The sequence below is a fragment of the Theropithecus gelada genome, chromosome X (assembly GCF_003255815.1).
Source record: "Theropithecus gelada isolate Dixy chromosome X, Tgel_1.0, whole genome shotgun sequence".
Lineage (NCBI taxonomy): Eukaryota > Metazoa > Chordata > Mammalia > Primates > Cercopithecidae > Theropithecus > Theropithecus gelada.
The window spans coordinates 100,457,331-100,479,566 of NC_037689.1; the positions used below are offsets into that span (position 1 = coordinate 100,457,331).

Sequence of the window (22,236 nt, forward strand, 5' to 3'; positions counted from 1 at the left end):
GGAGGCCGAGGAGGGTGGATCACAAGGTCAGGAGATCGAGGTCAGCTTGACCAACATGGTGAAACCCCATCTCTGCTAAAAATATAAAAATTAGCCGGGCATGGTGGTGAGCGCCTGTAATCCCAGCTACTCGGGAGGCTGAGGCAGGAGAATTGCTTGAACCTGGGAGGCAGAAGTTTCAGTGAGCCGTGACTGCACCACTGCACTCCAGCCTGGGTGACAGAGCGAGACCCCGTCTCAAAAAAAAATAAAAAAATAATTTAAAAACAGAATTTCTTTAAGGCAAACTACTGTGTGTTTTAATTGACTGGATTCCTGCCTACTAAATGATAATATTATTCTAGTCCAGCCTCCCTGAAATAACTGTATTATTACTCAAATGACAGTTTTTGTGTTTCTAGATCATTCAGTCACTTGATTATAAACAATATCTCTGTTTTCTGCCACAAATAACCAACTGCCTAGCATAGTGTGTGAGTTGTACATGTTCCTCTTCAGAGGGCTAGCTCATCTCCCAGAGTCCTAGGACACCTCTCTAGACTTCTGTGTACTGATGATACTCCTCTAAGGTCACTTTTTTTTTTTTTTTTGAGACAGAGTCTCGCTCTGTTGCCCAGGCTGGAGTGCAGTGGCCCCATCTCAGCTCACTGCAAGCTCCGCCTCCTGGGTTTACGCCATTCTCCTGCCTCAGCCTCCCGAGTAGCTGGGACTACAGGCGCCCGCCACCACGCCCGGCTAAGTTTTTGTATTTTTAGTAAAGACGGGGTTTCACCGTGTTAGTCAGGATGGTCTCGATCTCCTGACCTCGTGATCCGCCCGCCTCGGCCTCCCAAAGTGCTGGGATTACAGGCGTGAGCCACCGCGCCCGGCCCCCTAAAGTCACTTTTAAAGCAAAATTCCTGACAACGTGGACTTTCCTCTGCGGTAATGGGTAGAGAGTCTTGAAAATTGCCCTAGTTCCTCTAATTGGTATGTTTTCTCAGGGAGTTATCTAAAGAGTGGAGGTGTTTTGCTTTAAGGGAAAGCCTGGGGATGGAGGAGCGGGTTGTGCATAGACATTTTCAGGTTTGGGAGACAAGCCAGTGCTACGCGGTTGCCATAGTAACCTGACGTCATATTAGCGACGGTGACGACCTTTTAATGAGACCAATTTGGCCTGGGTAGAACAGCAGTGTCTCACCTTCAGGCGTTTGGACTCGGTGGAGGTTGTGAGTGCCTAGCAGTGTGGGCTGAATCTCCGTGGGGTTTAGGGAGACGAAAGGACCCCAGATCGACGTCCCCTCGTTCCCACTTTGGAGATCGGCGCTCTGGCTGTTTCGTGAGAGAGAGAGAGGTGGGTCTCTTCTGGCCCCGGTGAGCGTGGTGTCCTGCTCCAGGGTGTCCCGGGGCTACTTTCCATGTAAAGGCGGGACGCGGGAGGATGAGAAAGGTAAAGACCCTCTCTGAGCCCAGTTTCCCACTCTGTAAACTGGAGATAAAAATGCTCACCCACAGGATTGCTGGAACCTTCAGTGATAACATAGGTGCAAGATGTTAGATAGCCCTGTGGTTATTGCAGGATCAGCAATGCCTGTATGAAGTCAGGCCTCTTCTTGTTCTGTTTCAAACTTTCTTACGGTATAGATAAGGGAGAAACTTTATGTTTAACATGCATTTCTGTTAAGTTTATATGTATATTTCTGACTGCATAAATAATAATCAGTGATTCCCATCAGCACCATCAATGAATGTTGAAATATGCAGTTAGTTAAAAGGCCAGGCCTTCCTACCAATTTGAGATTATAATATGCCTTCTCCCATATCTGTTGTATAATAAATTTGTTTATGAACCATAATTTATAAAGTGTCAATTAAAAAGTCATATGATGTTTTGATATATTTTATACATTGTAGAATGGCTGAATCAAGCTAATAAACCTACGCATTACCTAATGTACCTTTTTTTGTGGTGAACACTTAAAATCTACCCTTTTAGCAGTTTTCAAGTATACAATATATTTTTACTAACCATAGTCACCGTGATGTACAATAGATCTCTTAAATTTATCCCTCCTCTCTAACTGAAATTTTGTATCCATTAACCACCATCTCCCCAAACCCCTTCCCAGCCTCTCTCTAGTAATTACTATTCTACTCTCTGCTTCTATGAATTCAACTTATTTAGATTCCATATACAAGTGAGATTATGTGGTATTTGTCTTGCTGTGCCTGGCTTATTTCACTTAATGTCCTCCAGGTTCATCTATGTTGTCACAAATGACAGGATTTCCTTCTTTTTTCAAAAAGCTGAATAGTACTCCATTGTGTGCATGTAAGACATTTTCTTTATTCATCTGTTGATGGATATTTAGGTTGATTCCATACCCTGGCTATTGTGAATAATGCTGCAGTGAACATGGGAGTACATACATCTGTTTGAGGTACTCATTTCATTTCCTTTGGATATATACTCAGAAGAGGGACTGCTGGATCATTTGGTAATTCTATTTTTAGTTTTTTCAGGAACGTCCATACTGTTTTCTTTAATATCTGTATCAATTTACATTCCCAGTATTGTACAAGGGTTCCATTTTTTCCACATCCTTGTGAACACTTACCATCTTTTGTTTTTTTAAATAATAGCCATCCTAACAAGTGTGAGGTGATATCTTGTTATGGTTTTAATGTGCATTTCCCTCATGATTAGTGATATTGATAATTTTTTCACATATCTGTTGGCCATTTGTATGTCTTACTTTGAAAAATGTATATTTTATTATATATGGACACATGATTATTATACATATTTATGGGGTACACTGTGATATTTCAATACATGTATACAATGTGTAGTGATAAAATCAGGGTAGTTAGAATATCCATCATCTCAAATCTTTATCATTTATATGTGCTGGTAACATTCAACATTCTCTCTTCTAGCTATTTGAAAAAATACATTAAATTATTGTTTGATAATTTAGTATAATGCTATAGAACACTAGAGATTATTCTTCCTATCCAGGGTCTGGAGTATGGGCTAGCCTTCAATGGTTGTTAATTTGGTGTCTGGAGTACAGACATGTGCAAAATGACCTTGGCTTAGGGGCCAAGGGTATGACCTAGGTCTCTGTGGCAGTGGCTCTGGTGTCTGAGGCATGAGCAGGCACAGTGAGGCACAGAGCTGAGGTCTGGAGTATGGGTATTTACAGAGTAGCTGTAGCTTGGGGGTCAGTGACACATGCAGGATTGGGACAGGTGGCACCTCTGGTCCCAGAGTGATACAATAGCTGCTGCTTCTTGAGATGAGAAGTGTGCAGCCTCTTCTCCCTCTCTGGGGTTCCTTGGGCAGGAATGACCGTTGATTATCTCAGTGGCAAAAGATGCCAGTGTCCTCTCCAGAGCAGACTGCTGTGGACCATGGTGGTTCCTGCCACGTGGCTAATATCTATAGCCTTTGCCTTTCTTCTTTGCTCCTAGACATCTCCTGGCATCTCAAGTATACTGATCTCACCAGCAATATTTTCTGTGTGGATATTCCCCATTTTTTTTTCTACTGTTTTGCTGCAGATTCTTAAATGGGCCCCTGAGCCCTCCCATGAATACTTTAGTTTGTGGATAGCTGTCTACACTTGTTTTTTGTGGCGGGGAGTGATGAAGTGATGAGGAAGTGATCTCCTACTCTGCTCTCTTGGTCCTTCAGTATCTAGTTTGCCCTATTCTAATGATACCCTGCCATGTCCCCTAAAGTAACCATATAGGCTTGAATATCATTGTTATTATTTTCCAGGACGTAACATTTTCAGTTCTGTTATACCCAGCCTATCCATTCCTCCCACTGTCCTGTCTCCAGACAAATACAGCACTTTTGTCTTTATAGATTAGATTTCATTTATTTAAATAGAATCATAGAGGATTTTTTTTTAAGGGATCTGGCTTCTTTCGTTCACTCTGTGTATTTTTAGATGTATCCATTTTATTACCTATTTCAATAGTTCTTTTTTTTTTTTTTCATTACAGAGTAGCATTACAGTATAGGATGTACTACAATTCGTTTTGTCCATTCACTTGCTGATGGATATTTGGGTTGTATTCAATTTAGGGGATCTTGTGTATGGGTCTTTACAGAGAAATGTGCTTTCTTTCTCTAGGGTAAATACTTGGGATTGCAGTGGCTGGAACATGTTATAGATGTAAGACTAACATTGTAAGAAACTGCCAAACTGTTTTCAAAGTGGTTGTACAATTTTTCATTGTCTCAGCAGAGCTTCATCCTCCACAACCATGTCAGTGCTTGGTATGGTCAGTCTCTAACTTTAGTGATTCTCATGGGGAGATAAAACAAGAAGACCCAATGGAGATTTAATTAATTAGGCCACAAACAAAATATTAACTATTTAAAGGAATAACATTTAATCTGCTGGGCTAAAAATTTCAGCTGGGGTAACTTCAGAGTACCGTACAACCTCTGAATGATTAAAACCTGGACTAGACTAGTTATTCATAAAAGTATTTTATAATTTATTGGCCCAAGCAATTTGATCAATAGAACAAGTTACCCTAGGGATAACAGCATGATCATATCTTAGAGTTCATATCAACCATAGGGATTTACCATCCTGATATGGGATCAGAACATCCCAATAGTATAACAGCTATTAATGGTTCATGTTTTCAATGACCAAAGTCCTACATGATTTGAGTTCAGGATCTGGATTGGTTTCCACCTATTTAATATTTCTCCCAATACAAAAAGAGAAGAGAATTATGGCACATAGAAAGCACCCTCAATTCAATAGATGATATAATCTAGATCTAACTTATTATACACCTTGCCCCAAAACAGGACTTGTTAAGATGGTAGAGTCTGGTAATTGCATAAAACTTGAAACTTTATGATCAGAGGTTCAATTACTCTTCTTTTTAAAATAATTGTTTATTTTATTTTTATTTTTTGTGGGTATACAGTAGGTGTATGTATTTATGGGATACATGGGACATTTTGATATAGGCATGTAATGCATATTAATCACATCATGGAAAATGGATATCTGTCTCCTCAAGAATTTATCCTTTCTGTTACAAAAAATCCAATTATACTCTTTTAGTTGTTTTAAAATATACAATTAAGTTATTATTGACTGTAGTCACCCTGTTGTGCTATCAAACTGGGTCCGTTTCATTCTTTCTAACAATTTTTTGTACTGATTAACCATCCCTACCTCTCCCCAGCCCTCCCCAATTCCTTTCCCAGCCTCTGGTAACTATCCTACTGTCTATCTCCACAGGTTAAATTGTTTTGATTTTTAGGCCCCACAAGTAAATAAGAACATGCAATCTTTCTCCTTCTATGCCTGGCTTACTTCACTTAACATAATGATCACCAATTCCAAGTTCCATCCATGTTTTTGCAAATGACTGGATCTCATTCTTTTTTATGGCTGAATAGTACTGCATTGTGTATAAGTACCACATTTTCTTTATCCATTCATCTGTTGATGGACACAGGCTTCTTCCAATTCTTGTCTATTGTGAACAGAGTGGCAACAAACATGGGAGTGCAGATGTCTCTTCAATATACAGATTTCCTTTCTTTTGGGTATATATCCAGAGTAGGATTGCTGGATCACATGGGTAACTCTATTTTCAGTTTTCTGAGGAACCTCCAAACTGTTCTCTACAGTGGTTGTAGTAATTTACGTTCCCACCAACGGTGTACGAGGGTTCTTTTTTCTCCACATCTTCACCTGCATTTGTTATTGCCTGTCTTTCAGACATAAGCCATTTTAACTGAGAAGGGATGATATCTCATTGTAGTTTTGATTTGCATTTCTCTGATGATTCATGATGTTGAGCACCTATATATGCCTGTTCATCATTTGTATGTCTTCCTTTGAGAAATGTCTATTCAGATTTTTTTTTTTTTTTTTTTTTTTAGACGGAGTCTCGCTCTGTCGCCAGGCTGGAGTGCAGTGGCGCGTGATCTCGGCTCACTGCAACCTCCACCTCCTGGGTTCAAGTGATTCTTCTGCCTCAGCCTCCCAAGTAGCTGGGACTACAGGTGCATGCCATGCCCAGCTAATTTTTGTATTTTTAGTAGAGACGGGGTTTCACCATTTTGGCCAGGATAGTCTCGATCTCTTGACCTCGTGATCCACCAACCTTGGCCTCCCAAAGTGCTGCGATTAGAGACGTGAGCCCCTGCGCCTGGCCTGCCCATTTTAAAAATCAGATTATTATGTTTTTTCCTATAGAATTATTTGAGATACTTATACATCTGGTTATTAATTCCTTGTCAGATGGGTAGTTTGCGAACATTTTTACCCATTCTGTGGGTTGTTCCTTAACTTTGTTGATTGTTTCCTCTGCTATGCAGAAGCTTTTTAACTTGATGTAATGCCATTTGTCCATTTTTGCTCTGGTTGCCTGTGCTTGCAGGGTATTACTCAAGAAATTTTTGCCCAGACTGATGTTCTGGAGAGTTTTCCCAAAGTTTTCTTGTAGTAGTTTTATAGTTTGAGGTCTTAGATTCAATTCTTTAATCCATTTTGATTTGATTTTTGTATATGATGAGAGATAGGGGTCCAGTTTCATTCTTCTGCATATAGGTATCGTTTTCCCAGGACCATTTATTGAAGGTACTGTCTTTACGGTATATGTTTTTGGCACCTTTATCAATAATGATTTCACTGTAGGCGTATGGATTTCTTTACGGGATCGCTATTCTGTTCCATTCATCTGTGTGTCTGTTTTTATGACAGTAGTATGCTGTTTTGGTTACTATAGATCTGTAGTATAATTTGAAGTCAGGTAATGTGATTCCTCCACTTTTATTCTTATTGCTCAGGATCTCTTAAGCTATTCTGGGTCTTCTGTGGTTCTATATCCCTTTTAGGATACTTTTTTCTATTTCTGTGGAGATTGTCATTGGTATTTTGATAGGAATTGCATTGAATCTGTAGATTGCTTTGGGTAGTCTGGGCATTTTAACAATATTGATTTTTCCAATGCCTGAACGAGGAATATTGTTCCATCTTCTGGTGTCCCCTTCAATTTCTTTAATCAGTCCTTTGTAGTTTTCATTATAGAGATCTTTCACTTCTTTGGTTAATTCCTAGGTATTTTATTTCGTTTGTGGCTGTTGTAAATGGGATTACGTTTTTATTTATTTATTTTTTCAGATTGTTCACTGTTGGCATATAGAAATGCTACTGATTTTTCCATGTTGATTTTGTATCCTGCACCTTTACTGAATTTATTTATTAGTATGAATAGTTTTTTGGTGGAGTCTTTAGGTTTTTCCAAATATAAGATAATGTCATCTGCAAACAAGGATGATTTTAATTCTTCCTTTGCAACTTGGAGGCCCTTTATAGATTTCTTTTCTTTGGATGCTCTAGCTAAGAGCTCCAGTACTGTATTGAATAACAGCGGTGAAAGTGGACATCCGTGTTATATTCCAGATCTTAGAGAAAAGGCTTTTGATTTTTTTCCCATTCAGTATGATACTAGCTGTGGGTCTGTCAATATGAGTTTTATTACTTTGAGCTATGTTCCTTCTACCCCAGTTTTTTGAGGGTTTTTATCATGAAAGGGATGTTGAATTTTATCAAATGCTTTTCCAGCATCAATTGAAGTGATCATATGGTTTTTGTCTTTCTGTTGACATGATATATCACATTGATTGATTTGCATATGTTAAACTGTCCTTGCATCCCAAAGATAAATCCCACTTGATCATGATGAATGATCTTTTTAACGTATCATTGAATTGGGTTTCCTAGTATTTTGTTGAAGATTTTTGCATCAATATTCATCATAGAAATTGGCCTATAGTTTTTTTTTAATGTGTTTTTATCTGGTTTTGGTATCAGAATAATACTGTCCTCATAGAACGAGTTTGGCAGTATTCCCTCCTCCTGTTTTTTGGAATAGTTTGAGTAGGATTTGGGTATTAGTTCTCTTTAAATGTTTGGTAGAATTTAGCAGTAAAGCCATGGAGTCCTGGACTTTCTCGTTATTAGGTGTATTAGTCTGTTTTCACACTGCCGATAAAGACATACCCGAGACTGGGCAATTTACAAAAGAAAGAGGTTTAACTGGGCTTACGGTTCTACATGGCTGGAGAAGCCTCATAATAATGGTGGAAGGCAAGGAGGTACAAGTCACACCTTACATGAATGGCAGCAGACAAAGAGAGAGAGAGAGCTTGTGCAGAGAAACTCCCGTTTTTGAAACCATCAGATCTCATGAGACTCGTTCACTATGACGAGAACAGCACGAGAAAGACCCATACCCATAATTCAATCATCTTCCCCCAGGTCCTTCCCACAACATGTGGGCATTATGGAAGCTACAAGATAAGATTTGGGTAGGGACAAAGAGCCAAACCGTATCACTGGGGAGACTTTTTATTATGGCTTTAATCTCATTACTTGTTATGGGTCTGTTCAGGTTTTGGATTTCTTCCTGGTTCAATCTTGGTAGGTTGTATGTGTCTAAAATTTGTTCATTTCTTTTAGATTTTCAAATTTATTGGCATGTTGTTGCTCATAATAGCCACTAATGATCGTTTGCATTTCTGTGCTATCAGTTGTAATGTCTCCTTTTTCATCTCTTATTTTATTTATTTGTATCTTCTTTTTTTTTCTTAGTCTGGCTAAAGGTTTGTCAATTTCGTTTAACTTTGGAAAAACCCAAGTTTTTGTTTCAGTGACCTTTTGTGTTGTTTTCTTCATTTCAATTTCATTTATATCTGCTCTGATCTTTATTTATTTTCTTCTAATTTGGGGTTTGAGATTTGTTCTTGCTTTTGTAGTTCTTTAAGATGCATCATTAAGTTGTTTATCTTCATTTGATGTAGACATATATACCTATAAACTACCCTCTGAGTACTGCTTTTGCCGTATCCCATAGGTTTTAGTGTTCCATTATTTGTTTCAAGAACTTTTTCAGCTTCCTTCTTAATTTCTTTATTGTCCCACTGTTCATTCAGGAACATAATGTTTAATTTCTGCATTTTTGCATAGTTTCCAAAATTCCTCTTGTTATTGATTTTTAGTTTTATTCCATTGTGGTCAGAGAAGATGCTTGATATTATTTCAGTGTTTTGAATGTTTTCAGACTTGTTTTGTGACCTACCATATGTTCTATCCTTGAGAATAAGCCCTGTGCTGAGGAAAAGAATGTGTGTTCTATAGCCATTGGATAAAATATTCTGTAAATTTCTATTTGGTACATTTGTTCCATAGTTTTGATTAAATCCAAAATTTCTTTGTTAATTTTCTGTCTGGGAGATCTGTCCAACGTTGACAGTGAAGTGTTGAAGTCTCCAGCTATTATTATATTGGAATCTATCTATCTCTTTAGCTCTGGCAATATTTATTTGCTTTATATACCTGGGTGCTCCAGTGTTGGGTATATATATTCTTAAAATTGTTATTTCCTCTTGCTAAATTGATCCCTTCATCATTATATAGTGACCTTCTTTGTCTTTTCTTATAGTTTTTGCCTTGAAATCTATTTTGTCTGATATGAGTATAGAAATTCCTGCCCTTTTTTGGTTGCCGTTGGCATGGAATATCTTTTTTCATTGCTTTATTTTCAGCTTATACGTACCTTTAGAGGTGAAGTGTGTTTCCAGGGACCAATCCTGGAGAAATAGAGATATGTGACCTTATTTAGTTCATTTGGTGAGGTCATGTTTTCCTGGCTGGTCTTGACACTTGCAGATGTTTGTCTGTGTCTGGGCATTGTGGAGTTAGGTATTTATTGTACTTTTCAGTCTGGGTTTGTTTTTACCCATCCTTTTGGGAAGGCTTTCCAAAAGGACTTGAATGTTGTGATCTAAACTGTATCTGCTTTAGGTGGGACTGCAAGCCTAGGATTGTGCTGGGCCTGACCTGAAGCCAGTACATCACTAGGTCTCAGTTAGCACTAGGACTCGTCTAGGTGTTGCAATCCTTGTGGCCTAGACTGCCTTTCAATGCCTTTCAAATTTATTTGGAGACACCGAGCACTTTAGGCCACAGTGGTGAGGGCTGTGGAAACTCAAGTTCAAACCACTGGGATCAGCAATTCCACTCTGGCTAGGTCTGGTTTAAATTCTCCCTCCGTGGGTAGGCATTAGGTGAGTTTGGTCTGGTTTTGCTTTCTGCTGTAACAAGGGCAGTGCTGAGTTCAATGCCTCACAATTGCTGGCCCTCCCTCTCTCCAGCACACAGAAACTCTCAGCAACAGGTTGCTGCTGCTGGGCAATGGGGGCAATGGGGGCAATGGGGAAGGGGTGGTGTTCAGTAATCAAGACTGTTTTTCCTGCCTCTTCAGTGCCTCCTTCAGTGATAGGAAGTTCAAAACTGGTACTGTGGTGCTTAACTGGTGTTTGGCTTTTATGAAGGTGCTTTTTTGTGTGTAGATAGTTGTTAAATTGGCACCCTTGTCAGGGGGTGTTGGTACAATTGGTGGAGACTTCTAGTCCATTATCTTACTCTGCCCCTCTCCTCAACTTTTTTTTTTTTTTAAGTTTTTAAACTTTTTATTTGCATATTAAAAAATGAGTCTCTGGTCCCAGGTTTTGTCTGATATCTCGTGGCTAGCATGGTTTATTCCTAGACAGGTAGGTCCTGATTTATTAGGAAAAACTCATTTTTAGCAGGTTGTGAAGTCTCATGTCCTATGAAGAAAAAATAGGGGGAGGAAGGGAGAAAAACAACAACAAACGAAAGAACGAACTTGGAAAATCAATATAGGCAACGTTACTCTGAAGTCCATATATCAGTAGGCTGGTATGAAGGTGGCTTATGTATGTAAATAGGTTGCTGTTATTTTTGCTGTAGTTTAAGTTGTCTAGCTTCAGTTCACAGGGCTATATGAAAGCACAGCTTAGTTTCAGTGACTCAAAATTAGGAAAAATGGGGAAAAAAAGGAAAAGAAAGTTGAAAACATTATTTTGAAGACTTGTAGCCAAGAAAAATTAGAATTCGATCCAAGCAGTAGAAATAATAAAATTGAAAAACATTAGGCAAGATTAGAATCTAACAACAGGTGTACTATAGTTTTGAAACCATTTTTCTCTCTCCAGTTTCCCATTTTTACTAAAGACAAATTATGGTAGGACTGGTTTGCTTTATTATACTTGACCTAATTATTTGTATACAATGCAGCAAGAATAATTATTTTTTACATAGACTTTTAAATTGAATCCAATGGTACTTTGTTCCATAGAAGGAATCTCAGATAAGACTTTTCTAAAGCCGAGCCCAGCCATGGATTTGTGCCATCAAATTCCTGTGAGCTGGGTGAATTTCCTCTCCTCTTGAGGTTCCAAGATACACTTGGGACTCCTGGGCCTGTGAGAAAGTGACATTCTTTACTTGCCACAGGTTAGGAACCCTGTACAGAGCTGTGCAGACAAAGGTAAGAGGCTACTTTTTCCAAGGGGCTGTTATTGGCTCCATAAATTAGGTTTGATGCCTTAAAGGATAGCATGCCATTCCAGTCAAAGCCTTGGTAGAATAACCAGTTTCTTCAATTGTGTCCTGTTACACATGAAAACAGATTCTTATTGCACTTATGCAAATAACTGTATTGTCATAAGTTAAGAATACTCACAAATAGTTTCTAAATTCTGGAAAAATTAGGTAGAGAGAAATATGCTTCAAATTTTGTTCATAGGAGTATACTTTACCCAATTGTTACAAGCTGTAACTAGCTTAAAAGTTTTCTTGACTCTGAAAAACAAAACAAAGGATTAGCAATGTTTTAACCAAAAAGTTAAAAGGTTTACTTTCGTCTTCTATTAGTTCAGTTTACAGAGTTAACTCCTGTTCTGCTTGATATTCATGAACATTTCAGGTCTTCATGAGAGTCCTGAAAGTTTTTTCCTCTATTCTAATGTCACAAACTCCAAAGTTATCAGAAACCAGCATTTAACAACACCTGTTACACAGTTCTATAGCTGATTATAAAACCACCTTCTAAGGAGGATCAAACAAGACAGTTGTCTGTGAATGACGAAAGGTTTTAGGGCAGCAATAGTCAAAGACACAGTTGACAAGGAAATTTGTTATCTCTGTGGCATACAGTAATTTAACATAACAATTATAATTATTACTGATAATATACACTAAGTCATATCAGAATTGTAGGAGTTTCCCATGATTTTGGAACACATACCAATAACATTTATACAAATACATCCTAAAGAAAACCAAATACCTTTTCATATATGACACTGTTTCCTGTATAACTTTTACACCAAATAAACCAAATTGTTTCATTTTTGGACTTTAGGGAAACTAATATCTCAAAGGATTAATTAGATCAGAAAAAGATATAATTTATAATTTGATTTTGGAAAGTTTGTCAAATATCAAAGGGTTGAAACACTTGACATCACAGGTCATTGTAAAATAAGTCATTCATTTAATCAAAGTGATAACTCAAGTATTTACAAAAAAAAAAGGGTGAAAGCCTTCATTCTTTGATAGAAAAGACTTGATTTTCCAAATAATAAGCCCTAATAAAAAGAACATGAAGCCAATTAAGTTTTTCAAGATTTTGTAGTCTATAAAATTTTAATTTTGACCATAAGATATAACTTCCGTAATCCTTTCATAACCTTTACAACCTCTATTTAGGAGTCAGTTAATGCTTCAAGAAAACCTTGTTAAATCTGACATGGGCCCATATGCTGGTCTTGCATCAGTGTGCCTTTGACATTAATGATTAATTTATAGGGAAACTGAACTTATTTTATGTCTCAAAATCGGCCCTTAAAATCTCACATGCCCACCTCTTCTGCAGTGGTCCCTGGGCCTTGAGGAGTTGAATATCTCTAATTTCTGGCCCTGTGTTTCAGGAATGCCATTTATTTTGATTGACATCTTCTACCAGGCCTGAAGATGGGGCTTTAATTGCTGTCAGTGTTTAAAATTTAGCAGGACTTGGTGTCCTTTTTAGACCCAGGAGTCAAAGCCCTGTAACTCAATGTCACAAGTACTTTAAAAGTACATACAGAGAGAAACACGGATGTAATAATGTTAATTTTTTTTCTTTATTTCTTCTAACAAAAAATGGGATACATGTGCAGAATGTGCAGGTTTGTTACATAGGTTGTTACATAGGTATGCATGTGCCATGGTGATTTCCTGCACCTATTGACCTGTCCTCTAAGTTCCCTCCCCTCACACCCCCACCTCCCAACAGACCCTGGTGTGTGTTGTTCCCTTCTCTATGTCCATGAGTTCTCAATGTTCAACTCCCACTTATGAGTAAGAACATGCAGTGTTTGGTTTTCTGTTCCTGCATTATTTGCTGAGGATGATGGCTTCCAACTTCATCCATGTCCCTGCAAAGTACATGATCTCATTCCTTTTTAGGGCTGCATAGTGTTCCATGGTGTATATTTACCACGTTTTCTTTATCCAGTCTATCATTGATGAGCATTTGGATTGGTTCTATGTCTTTGCTATTGTAAATAACTGCAGTAGACATATATGTGCATGTGTCTTCATAGTAGAATGATTTATATTCCTTTGAATATATACCCAGTAATGGGATTGTTGGGTCAAATGGCATTTCTGGTTCTAGATCCTTGAGGAATCACCACACTGTCTTCCACAGTGGTTGAACTAATTTACATTCCCACCAACAGTGTATAAGAGTTCCTATTTCTCCACAGTCTCGCCAGCATCTATTGTTTCCTGACTTTTTAATAATCACCACTCTGGTGTGAGATGGTATCTCATTGTGGTTTTGATTTGCATTTCTCTGATGATCGGTGATGTTGAGCTTTTATTCATATGTTTGTTGGCTGTGTAAATGTCTTCTTTTGAAAGTGTCTGTTCATATCCTTTGCCCACTTTTTGATGGGGTTGTCTTTTTCTTGTAAATATGTTTAAGTTCCTTGTAAATTCTGGATATTAAACACTTGTCAGATGGGTAGATTACAAAATTTTCCTCCCATTCTGTAGGTTGCCTGTTCACTCTTATGATAGTTTCTTTTTGCTGTGCAGAAGCTCTTTGGTTTAATTAGATCCCATTTGTCAATTTTGGCTTTTGTTGCTATTGCTTTTGGCATTTTTGTCATGAAGTCTTTGCCCATGCCTATGTCCTGAATGGTATTGCCTAGGTTTTCTCCCAGAGTTTTTACGGTTTGGGATATTACATTTAATTCTTTAATCCAGTTTGAGTTAATTTTTGTATAATGTGTAAGGAAGGGGTCCAGTTTCAGTTTTCTGCATATGGCTAGCCTGTTTTCCCCGCACCATTTGCTAATAGGAGATCCTTTCCCCATTGCTTGTTTTTATCAGGTTTGTCAAAGATCAGAATGTTGTAGATGTGTGGTGTTATTTCTGAGGTCTCTCTTCTGTTCTATTGGTCTATATATCTGTTTTGGTAACAGTACCATGCTGTTTTGGTTACTGTAGCCTCGTAGTATAGTTTGAAGTCAGGTAGTGTGGTGCCTCTAGCTTTGTTCTTTTTGCTTAGGATTGTCTTGGCTATACAGGGTCTTCTTTGATTCCATATGAAATTTAAAGTAGTTTTTTCTTCTAATTCTGTGAGGAATGTCAATGGTAGTCTGATGGAAATAGCATTGAATCTATAAATTACTTTGGGCAGTACGGCCATTTTAGCGATGTTGATTCTTCCTATCCATGAAGATGGAATGTTTTTCCATTTATTTGTGTCCTTTCTTATTTCCTTGAGCAGTGGTTTGTAGTTCTCCTTGAAGAGTTCCTTCACATCCCTTGTTAGCTGTATTCCTAGGTATTTTATTCTCTTTATAGCGATTGTGAATGGGAGTTCATTCACGATTTGGCTCTGTGCTTGCCTATTGTTGTTGTAAAGAAATGTTATTTTTGCACATTGATTTTACATCCTAAGACTTTGCTAAAGTTGCTTATCAGTTCAAGAAGTTTTTGGGCAGAGATGATGGGGTTTTCTAAATGTAAAATCATGTCTTCTGCAAACAGAGACAACTTGACTTCCTCTCTTCCTATTTGAATACACTTTATTTCTTTCTCTTGCCTGATTGCCCTGGCCAGAACTTCCAATACTATGTTGAATAGGAGTTTTGAGAAAGGGTATTCTTGCCTTGTACCAGTTTTCAAAGGGAGTGCTTCCAGCTTTTGCCCATTCATTATGATATTGGCTGTGGGTTTGTCATAAATAGCACTTATTATTTTAATATATGTTCCATCAATAACTAGTTTATTGAGAGTTTTTGACATGAAGGGATGTCGAATTTTATCAAAGGCCTTTTCTGCATTTATTGAGATAATCATATGGTTTTTGTCTTTGGTTCTGGTTATGTGATGGATTCCATTTATTGATTTGTGTATGTTGAACCAGCCTTGCATCCCAGGGATGAAGCTGACTTGATCATGGTGGATATGTTTTTTGATGGGCTGCTGAATTCAGATTGCCAGTATTTTATTGAGGATTTTTACATCAATGTTCATCAGGGATATTATCCTGAAGTTTTTTTTTTTTGTTCTGTCTCTGCCAGGTTTAGTATCAGGATGATGCTGGCATCATAAAATGAGTTAGGGAGGATTCCTTCCTTTTCATTTGTTTGGAATAGTTTCAGAAGAAATAGTACCAACTCCTCTTTGTATTTCTGGTAGAATTCAACTGTGACTCTGTCTGGTCCTAGGCTTTTTTTGGTTGGTAGGCTATTAATTACTGCCTCAATTTCGAAGCTTGTTATTGGTCTATTCAGGGATTCAACTTCTTCCTGGTTTAGTCTTGGTAGGATGTATGTGTCCAGGAATTTATCCATTTCTTCTAGATTTTCTGGTTTATTTGCGTAGAGGTGTTTATAGGATTCTCTGATGGTAGTTTGTATTTCTGTGAGGTCAGTGGTGATATCCCTTTATCAACTTTTATTGTCTCTGTTTGATTCTTCTCTCTCTTCTTCTTGTCTAGCTAGTGGTCTATCTATTTTGTTAATTTTTTCAAAAAACCAGCTCCTGGATTCATTTGGTTTTTGAAGGATTTTTCATGTCTCTATCTTCTTCAAGTTTTCTCTGATTTTAGTTATCTCTTGTCTTCTGCTAGCTTTTGGATTAGTTCGCCCTTGCCTCTAGCTCTTTCAATTGTGATGTTGGGGTGTTAATTTGAGATCTTTCTAGCTTTCTGATGTGGGCATTTCGTGCTATAAATTTACCTCTTAACACTGCTTTAGCTGTGTCCAAGAGATTCTGGTATGTTGTCTCTTTGTTCTCATTGGTTTCAAAGAACTTCTTTATTTCCCCTTAATTTCATGATTTACCCAGTCATTCAGGAGCAAGTTGTTCAATTTCCACATAGTTATGTGGTTTTGATTGAATTTCTTAATCCTGAGTTCTAATTTGATTGCTCTGTGGTCTGAGAGACTGTTTGTTATTATTTCAGTTCTTTTGCATTTGCTAAGGAGTGTTTTATTTCCAATTATGTGGTTGATTTTAGAATAAGTGCCATGTGGCACTGAGAATAATGTGTATCCTGTTGATTTGGGGTGGAGAGTTCTGTAAATGTCTACTAGGTCCACTTGATCCAGAGCTCAGTTCGAGTCCTGAAAATCCTTGTTAATTTTCTGTCTCGTTGCTCTAATATTGACAATGGGGTGTTAAAGTCTCCCACTATTATTGTGTGGGAGTCTAAGTCTCTTTGTAGATCTCTGACAACTTGTTTTATGAATCAGGGTGCTCCTGTATTGGGTGCGTATATATTCAGAATAGTTGGCTCTTGTTGAATTGCTCCCTTTACCATTATGTAATGCCCTTCTTTGTGTTTTTTGATCTTTGTTGGTTTAAAGTCAGTTTTGTCAGAGACTAGGATTGCAACCTCTACTTGCTTTTTTTTTTTTTTTTTTTAACTTTCCATTTGCTTGGTAAATTTTCCTCCATCCCTTTGAGCCTCTGTGTGTCTTTGCCCGTGAGACATGTCTCCTGAATACAGGATATCGATAGGTCTTGACTCTATCCAATTTGGCGGTCTATGTCTTTTAATTGGGGCATTTAGCCAATTTACATTTAAGGTTAGTATTGTTATGTGTGAATTTGATCCTGTCATCATGATGCTATTTGGTTATTTTGCGCACTCGTTGATGCAGTTTCTTTGTAGTGTCATTGGTCTTTATATTTTGGTGTGTTTTTGCAGTGCCTGATACCGGTTTTTCCTTTCCATATTTAGTGCTTCTTTCAGGAGCTCTTGCAGGGCAGTCCTGGTGGTAACAATATCCCTCAGCATTTGTTTCTCTGGGAAGGATTTTATTTCTCCTTCATTTCTGAAGCTTAGTTTGACTGGATATGAAATTCTGGGTTGAGATTCTTTTATTTAAGAATGTTGAATATTGGCCTCCAATCACTTCTGGCTTGTAGAGTTTCTGCTGAGAGGTTCACTGTTAGTCTGATGGGCTTCCGCAATCTCTTCTGGCTTGTAGAGTTTCGCTGAGAAGTCCACTGTTAGTCTGATGAGCTTCCCCAATCTCTTCTGACATGTAGAGTTTCTGCTGAGAAGTCCACTGTTAGTCTGATGGGCTTCCCTTTGTAAGTGACCTGGTCTTTCTCTCTGGCTGCCCTTAACGGTTTTTTTTCATGTCAACCTTGGAGACTCTGATGATTATGTGTCTTGGGGTTGATCTTCTTGTGGAATATCTCTTCTGGTGGAGTTCTCTGTATGTCCTGAATTTGCATGTTGGCCTATCTTGCTAGGTTGGGGAAGTTCTCTTGAATAATATCCTGAAGTGTGTTTTCCAGCTTGTTTGCATTCTCCCCATCTCCTAGGTTTGGTCTTTTTATGATGTCCCGTATTTCTTGGAGCCTTTGTTCAGTCCTTTTTATTCTTTTTTTTTTTTTTTTTCTGTTCTTCTCTGCATGTCTTATTTCAGTAAGGTGGTCTTCATACTCTGATATCCTTTCTTCTGCTTGGTAGATTTGGCTGTTGATAGTGTATGCTTCAATATATTATGAGTGTTAGGTTTTATCTTTTTATTTACATTCAGAGGCCTAATATTGTATTAGCTAACTCGTCACTAGATACTGTCCTTCATGATACATATTATGTCATTGCTTGTCTCCTTTATGTTCTACCAGTAGGAACAGTCGTTGCCATTATAGGAGGATTTGTCCACTGATTCCTACTGTTTTCAGGTTATACACCTAATTTAACTTGAGTCAAAATTTATTTTACAATTATATTTGTAGGTGTTAACTTTATTTATTTATTTATTTTGAGACGGAGTCTCGCTCTGTTGCCAGGCTGGAGTGCAGTGGCACGATCTCAGCTCACTGCAACCTCCACCTCCCGGGTTCAAGCAATTCTCCTGCTTCAGCCTCCCAAGTAGTTGGGACTACAGGTGCACACCACCACACCCAGCTGATTTTTGTATTTTTAGTAGAGACAGGATTTCACCGTGTTGGCCAGGATGGTCTCGATCTCTTGACCTTGTGATCCACCCGTCTCAGCCTCCCAATGTGCTGGGATTACAGGCGTGAGCCACCGTGCCTGACTGGTGTTAACTTTCTTTCCACAAAGAAACATTTCCAACATTTCCTTGTCCTATTAGGAATGCCCAACAATACTCCAATTACTCCATACATATGCAATATGAAATGCCATCATCGATAGGCTCATTCATTTCATTAATACCATTAATGTTAAGGATTTTCATAATCTGTTAAGACTTCTATTCAAAATGAGAAGTCTCATTACTAGAACTTTCAAATATAAACCTCAAATGACTTCATGGCTGTGCACTACCATGTCATAGATTTGAAGAGCTGCTTACATAAAGGCCTAAAATAAAAAAGAAAGGGATCGAATCCCCTATTACTGGTTTCAAGCCAGTCCCATAACAGTTATGGCTTTCTCAACAAACAAGATAATAGTAAAAATATTACACATTTTTTTTTCAGTTAATTTATAGGTTAAAATTCTTTTTTTTTTTTTTTTTCCCGAGACGGAGTCTTGCTCTGTCGCCCAGGCTGGAGTGCAGTGGTGCAATCTTGGCTCACTGCAAGCTGTGCCTCCCAGGTACACACCATTCTCCTGCCTTAGCCTCTCAAGTAGCTGGGACTACAGGTGCCCACCACCATGCCCGGCTAATTTTTTGTATTTTTTTAGTAGAGACGGGGTTTCACCGTGTTAGCCAGGATGGTCTCGATCTCCTGACCTCGTGATCCGCCCATCTCGGCCTCCCAAAGTGCTGGGATTACAGGCATGAGCCACCGTAAAATTCTTTATATCTTTATGTACGTGTACCCATTCTAACTGGGCTTTCACGATGCAATATCAACTCTTATAGACATTCTCCATTTCCACCACCACACATTAATAACCATTTTCTTAATTGTCGAGGACTAGTACTATTAATATTTTATTAATACTAACAACTAAATTAACTTATATACATATATAGATGCTCAATAAATAGACAGTATGAACTATTCTACCCACTATTATTTTGAACCTAATTGCCTAACTGTAAACACTATAGGCCACCAATGATTAACATGAAACCCCTTGAGAAAAAAAAGTGAACCTTGATTATTGTATAATTCATACAACAGATCTTAAACCAGGAGAGCTACAATTACTTGAAGTTGATAATTGAGTAGTTTTACCCATAGAAATATCTATTTGCATACTAATCTCATTTGAAAATGTATTACATCCATGAACTGTTCCATCATTAGGCTTAAAAACAGACATAATTCCAGGGTGTTTAAATCAAACAACCCCAACATCCACATGACTAGGCCTGTATTATGGTCAGTGCTCAGAAATTTTTGGATCAAATCAGGGCTTCATGCCTATTATACGAGAATTAGTTCCTCTAAGTCATTTAAAAATCTGATTAACATTTTGAAACTATTAACATCTATGTTATAATATCACTGTTAAATAGCATTAACCTTTTAAGTTAAAGACTGAAAGTACTCATCTTTCTGCAATGAAATGCCACAACTAGCTACATCAACATGATTTATCACTATGGCTTTAATAATTCTTGTACTATTTATCTTATTTCAATTAAAAACTTCAAAATATATCTACTGTTTAAGCCCAATACCAAAAAATATTGAAGCATTAAAACGTGAAACTCCTTGAGAAAAAAAGTAAACAAAAATGTATTGGCATCTTTCATCATCCTTACAATAGTAGAATTACCCTTGATATCCTAATCATTTCATTCCTAAACATTATATTCCCTACCCCAATCACCTAATCAATAATCAACTAATCACCATACAATTAGTGCAACTCATATTAAAACAAATGATAATAATATACAATGTCAAAGGGTGAACTTTATCCCTCATATTAATTTCACTTATTCTATTTATTACCTAAAGAAACATTAGGATGACTAACCCACTCATTTGCACCAATAACTCAGATCAATACATCTAAATATAGGTATCCCACTATAACCAAGAGCAGTTATCATTGACTTCTGCCACAAAACAAAAGCATCATTGGCTCATTTGCTACCACAAGGATCACCCATTCCACTAACCTCTATACTTGTACTTATTAAAACTATTAACCTTTTTATTCAACACTTAGCCCTGGCTGTACAACTAACAGCCAATATTATAGGCAGCCATCTACTTATACACTTAATCGGTGATGCCACACTAGTGATAATATCCATTAGTTTTGAAACAGCTTAAATGTATTTTAACATTTACATACATATACACATACACACACATAAACACACACATATAAGTTCTCGCTCCATTGCTCCGACTGGAGTGCAGTGGAACAATCATGGCTCACTGCAGCCTCAAACTCCTGGACTCAAGTGAGCCTTCTACCTCAACCTCCTGAGTAGCTGGGACTACAGGCGCACTCCACCATGCCAAACTAATGTCTTTTTTAAACTTTTTTATTTTTATTTATTTATTTATTTTTGGAGATGGAGTCTCACTTTGTCGCCCAGGCTGGAGTGCAGTGGCGCGATCTTGGCTCATTGCGATCTCCGCCTCCTAGGTTCAAGCGATTATTGCGCCTCAGCCTCCCAAGTAGCTGGGATTACAGGTGTGCACCACAATGCCCAGCTAATTTTTGTATTTTTTGTAGAGACAAGATTTCACCATGTTGCCCAGGTTGGTCTTGAACTCCTGACCTCTAGCAATCCTCCCACCTCAGTCTCCTAAAGTGCCGGGACTACAGATGTGAGTCACTGTGCCCAACCATATTTATTATTTTAATTATATTCACCGTCTTTGAATTTGCTGTAGCCCAAATTCAAACATACCTCTTTGCTATCTATACTAGTTAGTCTTTAGTTGCACAACAATACTTAATGACCTACCAAATACATAGCTATGATATAGTTAACCCTTGACCCTGACCACTTACAGGAGCTCTATCAGCCCTGCTAATAATATCTGATTTAGTAATATGATTTCACTTTAACCTAGCTATCTTATTATCTTTAGGTCTACAAACCAATAGATTAATGATATACCAGTGATGATGAGATATTGTCCGAGAAAGCACATTTTCAAGGTCATCACGTATTAATTGTTCAAAAAGGCCTACGTTTCTATTTATCATGTCAGAAATCTTCGATAATTATAGCTAGTCATCATCATCTCTGCAAAGAATCATACATATGAAAAAATTACATATTTCTATATTAGTCTTTCTTTAAATGTTTTTAATGATAAAATTTACTGCTACAGAATTCTATTTTATATTCTCTTTGAAGCAACACTAATCGCAACACTAATCATCATTACCTGATGAGGAAATCAAACAAAATGATTAAATACAGGACTCTTATTTCCTGTTCTATACACTGGCTCCCTGATCCTACTCATAGCACTAATTTATTTCCAAAACTCCATAGGCTTATTAAACTTCTTAATAGCCTCCTACTGAATTCAAGCACTACTACCAAGCCCCTGAACTAATAGCCTTTAACAGTTAGCATGTATAATAGCATTTATAGAACACATACCCCTTTAGGCCTTCACCTCTGATTATCAAAAGCGCAGGTACAAGCCCCAGTTGCTGTGCCCATGGTTCTTGCAGACGTGTGAAAATTAGGGGACTTTGGCATGATACAAATTACTATGATTTAAAATCCACTAACAGAGTTTATAGCTTACCCATTTCTTATACTATCCTTGTGAGAAATAGCAAACTGTATTTGTTTATGCCAAATGGACTTAAAGTCACTCATGGTATATTCATCCAAAAGTCATATGGTACTCATAGTTGTAGTTGTTCTTATCCAAACACCATGAAGTTTTATAG

At 37.7% G+C, this 22,236-nt stretch overlaps 1 long non-coding RNA gene across 3 annotated transcripts in view; it reads left to right on the top strand.

Annotated features, from left to right (window-relative positions):
- Positions 1-1,135: 1,135 nt before the first annotated feature.
- Positions 1,136-22,236, top strand: part of LOC112615023 — a 121,272-nt gene continuing 100,171 nt past the window's right edge. For 2 of the 3 annotated variants that reach the window (XR_003117257.1, XR_003117258.1), the window contains exon 1: positions 1,136-1,333. This is a non-coding gene — a long non-coding RNA (uncharacterized LOC112615023). Of the gene's footprint in view, positions 1,334-2,351; positions 2,421-22,236 lie in introns of all 3 variants that reach the window. The other variant, XR_003117259.1, reaches the window with a different exon arrangement.